Source organism: Stegostoma tigrinum, chromosome 5, assembly GCF_030684315.1.
Source record: "Stegostoma tigrinum isolate sSteTig4 chromosome 5, sSteTig4.hap1, whole genome shotgun sequence".
Classification (NCBI taxonomy): domain Eukaryota; kingdom Metazoa; phylum Chordata; class Chondrichthyes; order Orectolobiformes; family Stegostomatidae; genus Stegostoma; species Stegostoma tigrinum.
In genome coordinates, this window is record NC_081358.1 from 112,948,586 (window position 1) to 112,954,781 (window position 6,196).

Below are 6,196 nucleotides of genomic sequence, written 5' to 3' on the forward strand. Positions count from 1 at the left end.
AAAACAAAAATGATTAACCTGAGCGTGGCATAACAGACAGAGCTCTGCAAATTCAAAGTCTTCTTATCACAAATAAATGAAAGGGGTGTTCAAATATTTGGGCTGGAAAGAAGGAAACAAATTTAAATATAAGCACCACACCTTCAGTTACAGGTCTCCATTCCAGCAGAATGTTGTGAATTATGCTGCTGGAATGTGTATTTCAGCAATATATCATTTACCCATTTTAGACTTCTGCTTTTTCAAAATTAATTGTTCAACAAAAGTTCAGAAAATACGACACAAAACTCCCCTTGTCTCCAAATCATTCTTTCCCTGAATGTTAAAAAGCATCTGAACTTTTGAAAAATCATTTCCTCCCACACAGAAAGGTCAGCTAAAACCCAACATTGATGTCTTCAAATTATCCTGTCTGTTTTCGCTGTTTTTTGACTCGAGTAATTTCCTGCACTAGTAGCCTTTTGCTTTGGCATCCAAATGAAAAAAAAACACAATTTTTTTGCTACTTTATCTCATTCACACCTCGCTGACAAATAATTACAGAGCTGCTGGGTGTCCTCTGATAACTCACCCAACTGATCATTATTCACATGCGAGCTCTGACAGACATTGTTACTCGACAAATTCACTCTATGGAACATGGTAGCTGAGCAAAATCCCGTTCTTCTTCCACATTCATTTCCCAGCAGGAGTTAAAAAGGCAGAAATGAAAGGACAAACGCTGAATGGCTTCCCCAGCAATAGCACAGTTGCAAGTCCACTGCTCCATTTTCACAGGAGGCAAGGTTTGGTTAACTCAGCTCTTCACTGGAGAAACTGGGTGAGCCACAGGGGATCTTGTACAGGTAGTGCCGCTGCAGAATGCCTGTTTCATTAACACAAATTGGCTGTAACGTGATTGACAAACAGTAGACGCTGTTTGGATGACGCAAAATTTCTGCTGTGCAAGCATAGTAATTTCACTATAATGCGATTTTCTAAAACGATTTTCTACAGTGTGGCTTTCTATAGCGCCAGGTTATGCAAGAACGCAACTACTCTGTCATAGGAGAACTACGTGGGCTGTTGATTTAGCAATGGTGGTGATGTAATGACTAGACCTGTTGCACAAGTAACAGAGAAAGACTCCAAACAGTTTGGTTTGATTTGATTTAATTGATTTATTGCCACGTGTACCAAAGTACAGTGAAAAGCTTTGTTTACGAGCAGTACAGGCAGATCATAGGGTGATTAGACACGTTGGTCAGAGGCATACCAGTTACACTGCACAGGTGTGCACGAGGCTAGATCAACATTAGCAAGATCAACATTATTTGAAGTTGGAGAGTCCATTCATCAGTCTAATAACAGCAGGGAAGAAACTGTTCTTCAACCTGCTGGTGCAAGTATTCAAGCTTCTGTATCTTCTGCCTAATGGAAGAGGTTGTAGGAGCGAATTACTTTGGTCTTTGATGATATTGGCAACTTTTCTGCTGCAACGGCCGTGCAAATCGAGCCTGGATGGGAGGTTGGCTTCCGTGATGTTCTGGGGTGTGCACACCACCTTCTGTAGTTTCTTATGCTCCTGGGCAGAGCAGTTGCCATTCCAGGTCATTATGCACCTGGACAGTATGCTCTCAATAGTGCGTCTGTACAAGTTGGTGAACGTCCTTATGGGCAGGCCAAACTTCCTGAATTGCCTGAGGAAGAAGATGCATTGTTGTGCTTTCTTGACCATCGCATCAACATGGGAAGTGCAGGACAGGTTGTCGCCCCTAAAAACTTGACTCTCTCCATCCTCTTAAACTCAGCTCCATTGATGTAGATGGGGTATGTTCTTCTCCTTTCTTTCTGAAGTCAGTGATTGGTTCTTTTGTTCTGTTGATATTGAGAGAGAGTTTGTTATCAATGCACCACATCACCAAGCCCTCTATCTCCTTTCTGTATTCTGACTCATCATTATTTGATATCTGCCCTACCACTGTGGTGTCATCAGAAAACTTGTCGATGGTGTTCATTCAGAATTTAGCAACACATTTATGCATATACAGGGAATACATTAGGGGGCCGAGGACACATCCTTGGCGGGGGGGGGGGGCTCCAGTGTTGAGTGTTGTTGTGGAGGAGGTGCAGTTACCTATCCTCACTGATTGTAGCCTGTGGGTCAGAAAGCTAAGGATCCAATTGTCGATGATGGAGCTGAGACCAAGATCACACAGTTTTGAGATCAGTCTGGAGGGGATAATGGTGTTGAAGGTGGAGCTGTAGTGGATGAGCAGGAGTCTGACATAGGTGTCCTTGTTGCCCAAATGTTCCTCGGATGAGTGCAGGGTTAGGGATACGGTATCCGCTGTGGACCAGTCTAATCATCCACAGTGTCTTTGAGCCAGTGATATCCCAAGAGGATGTTGAAAACTGCAACGATATTGGCCATTGTTGACTTCCAGATGGTTTTTTGATGAAAGGCTGCTACAATGCAGATATCCAAGGCAAAATCTTGAGGAACTACTTGAAAATAAGAGTCATGGAGTCATAGAGTTGGATAGCATGTAAAAGACCAGGCCTTTTTCCCAGGGCAGAGGAGTCCAAAACTAAAGGGCACAGGTTTCAGGTGAGAGGGGAGAGATAAAAATGCGACCTACGCGGCAACATTTTCATGCAGAAGGTGGTGCATGCATGGAATGAGGAAGCAGCGAAGGTTGGTACAATTACGATATTTAAAATGCACCTGGATGAGTACATTAATAGGAAGGCCTTAGAGGAATTTGGACCAAATGCTAGCAAAAGGGCCTAGATCAATTTAGGTTATCTGGTCAGCATAGATGTGTTGGATTAAAGGGTCTGTTTTGTAATATGATCTCCCAGTTCCAACACTCAATGCACTGACCAATAAGCGCTAGTATAGCAAGCACATTTTTCACTACCTTGTATAGCTGTGACTCCACCTTCAAGGAACTATTAACCTGAACCCCAAGGCCTCTTTTTTTCAGCTACACTCCTCATGACACAGCCATTAAGTGTAGGAGTTACTGTGAGTCACTGACGCAAAAATGACAGGAAGTCAGTTTCCAAAGGAGAGTAAAGATGCTAATCAACTTCTTACTACTATTACCTGAACAATTGCTTTTATACTTGTGCCATGTATTAATTACAGCAGCCCAGCATGGTCAATAACAGCTTTAATTCAACTGTCTTTACAGCTCATCTCCATAGATATAAATGAGTGGCTTTCATCTGCACAGATCTAGCTGTTGATCCTATTCTACAATTATGTTCTGAAGGGTTAGATTCAGTTTAACCTATGATGGCTGTATTTTGATGATGTTCTGATACTTGTTTCACATCAAGTAATGATTTCGTGTAACAGCTATTGCAATAATTGCTGTGTTAACCTGTCCACATCAAAGGCTGATTCAAAATATGCTGAAATAACTGAGGGATCATCCAGTGAGGCTTTGTGGGTGGAGCTAAGACTTTAAGAAGGGGATAGTGATGTTACTGGGGTTGTACTGTAGGCCCCTAAATAGTCGATGGGAATTAGATGAACAATTATGTGGGTAGACTGGGGAGACTTACAGAAGAAATAGGGCTGTCATAATGGAACATTTTAATGTTCCTAAGATAGACTGGGACTGTTGTAGTGTTTAGGGCTTAGATGGGGTGGAATTTGTTAAATGTATTCAGGAAAGTTTCTTCAAGCAGTGTACAGTGGGTCCTACTCAGGAAGGGGCAAAATCTTGGGAAACAGGGCAGGGCAGATGACTGAGGTGACAGTGGGAGAGCATTTCAAGACCAGTGACCATATTTCTATTGAAAATAAAATGGCAATGGAGAAGGACAAAACTGGTACACAGGTTCAAGTTCTAAACTGGAGCAAGGTGAATTTTGAGGGAGTTAGGCAGGAGCTTTCTGGGGTTGATTGGAGCAGTTTGTTTGCAGGAAAAGTGACCTCTGGCAGGTGGGAGGCTTTTAAAGGTGTGATAACTAGAGTTTAAGCTCTATGTGCTCTTGTGATGATAAAGGGCAAGGTCGGCAGGAGTGGGGATGACAAGAGATAGTGAGGCTTTGATCAGAAAAAAAGAAGAAAACATGGCTCAGGTACAGGCAGCTGGGATCAAGGGAATCCCTGAAGGTATACAGGGGATACAGGAGTTTACTGAAAAAGGAAAATTGGGGGAAGGCTAATTATAAGAATATTAGGCAGGAACTGAAGAATGTAGATTGGAGGCAGACGTTTGAGGGCAAATCAACATATGATATGTGGGAGGCTTTTAAGTGTAAGTTGCTGGAAACTGAGGACTGGCACGTTCCTTTCAGGATGTGGGATAAATATGGCAAGTTTAGGGAACCTGGGATAATGAGAGATATTGTGAGCCGAATCAAAAAGCAAAAGGAAGCAATTATCAAGGAAAGGAGGCTGGGAACACATGAAGCAAAGGTGGAATACAAGGAAAGTTGAAAGAAACTTAATCAAGGAGTCTGGAGGGCCAAAAGGGATCGTGAAAAGTAATTGACCAACAGGATTAAGGAAAATCCCAAGGCTTTTTGTAGATATATAAAGAGCAAGAGGGTAGCCAGGCAGAGGGTTAGCCCATTCAAGGACAGGAAAGGGAATTTATGTGTGGAGCCAGAGGGAGTGGGAGAGGTATTAACTGAGTACTTTGCGCCAGTATTCACCATAGACAAGGACTTGTTGGATGATGAGTCTGGGGAAGGGTGTGTAGACAGTTTGGGTCATGTTGAGATCAAAAGTGAGGACGTATTGCGGGGTCTTGAAACACATTAAGGTAAACAAGTCCCCAGGGCCTGATAGGATATACCCCAGATTACTGAGCGAGGCAAGGCAGGGAATTGCTGGGGCTTTGAGGGAAATCTTTGTATCCTCACTGGCGACAGGGGAGGTCCCAGAGGATTTGAGAATGGTCAATGTTGTTCCTTTGTTAAAGAAGGACGGCAAGGATAATCCAGCTAATTACAGGCCGGTGATCCTTAAGTCAGTGATCGGGAAATTACTGGAAAGGATTCTTCGAGACAGGATTTACTCCCACCTGGGAATCAATGGGTGTATAAGCGAGAGGCAACATGGTTTTGTGAAGGAGTGGTCATGTCTCACCAACTTGGTTGACTTTTTTGAGGAAATGACAAAGATGATCGATGACGGTAGGGCAGTGGATGTTGTCTGCATGGACTTTTGACAAGGTCCCTCATGGCAGGCTGATACAGAAGGTAAAGTCACATGGGGTCAGAGATGAGCTTGCAAGATGGATTTAAAAAACTGGCTCAGTCATAGAAGACAGAGGATAGCAGTGGAAGGGTGCGTTTCTGAATGGCGAGCTGTGACTAGTGGCGTTCCTCAGGGATCAGTGTTGGGACCTATGCTGTTTGTAATATATATGAATGATTTGGAGGAGAATGTAAATGGTCTGATTAGTAAGTTTGCTAATGACACAAAGATTGGTGGAATTGCAGACTGCAATAAGGACTGTCAAAGGAAACAGCTGGATAAAGATTGGTTGGTGTCTTGGGCAGAGAGATGGCAGATGGAGTTTAATCTAGAAAAATATGAGGTAATGCATTATGCAAGGCCAAATCCAGATGGAAAATATACAGTAAATGGCAGAACCTGAAGAGTACTGATAGGCAGAGGGATCTGGGTGTACAGGTACACAGGTCACTGAAAGTAGCAATGCAGGTGGAAAAGGTAGTCAACAAGGCATATGGCATGTTTGCCTTCATCGGCCCAGGCTGTGAGGTTAAAAATTCGTAGGTAATGTTACATCTTTGTAGAACATTAGTTAGGCCGCATTTGGAACATTGTGCCCCATTCTGGTTGCCACACTACCAGAAGGATGTGGTGGCTTTGGAGAGGATACAGAAAAGATTTACCAGGATGTTGCCTAGTATGGAGGGCATTAGCTATGAGGAGAGGTTGGAGAAACTTGGGTTGTTTTCACTGGAACAATGGAGCTTGAGGGGCAACCGGATAGAGGTCTACAAGATTATGAAGGGCATGGACAAAGTGGACAATCAGAAGCTTTTTCCCAGGGTGGAAGAATTAGTTACCAGGTACCATGGGTTTAAGGTGCGAGGGGCAAGGTTTAAAGGTGATGTACAAGGCAAGTTTTTTTACACAGAGGGTGGTGGGTGCCTGGAAATCACTGCTGGGGGAGGTAGTGGAAGCAGATGTGATAGTGACTTTTAATGTGTGCCTTGACAA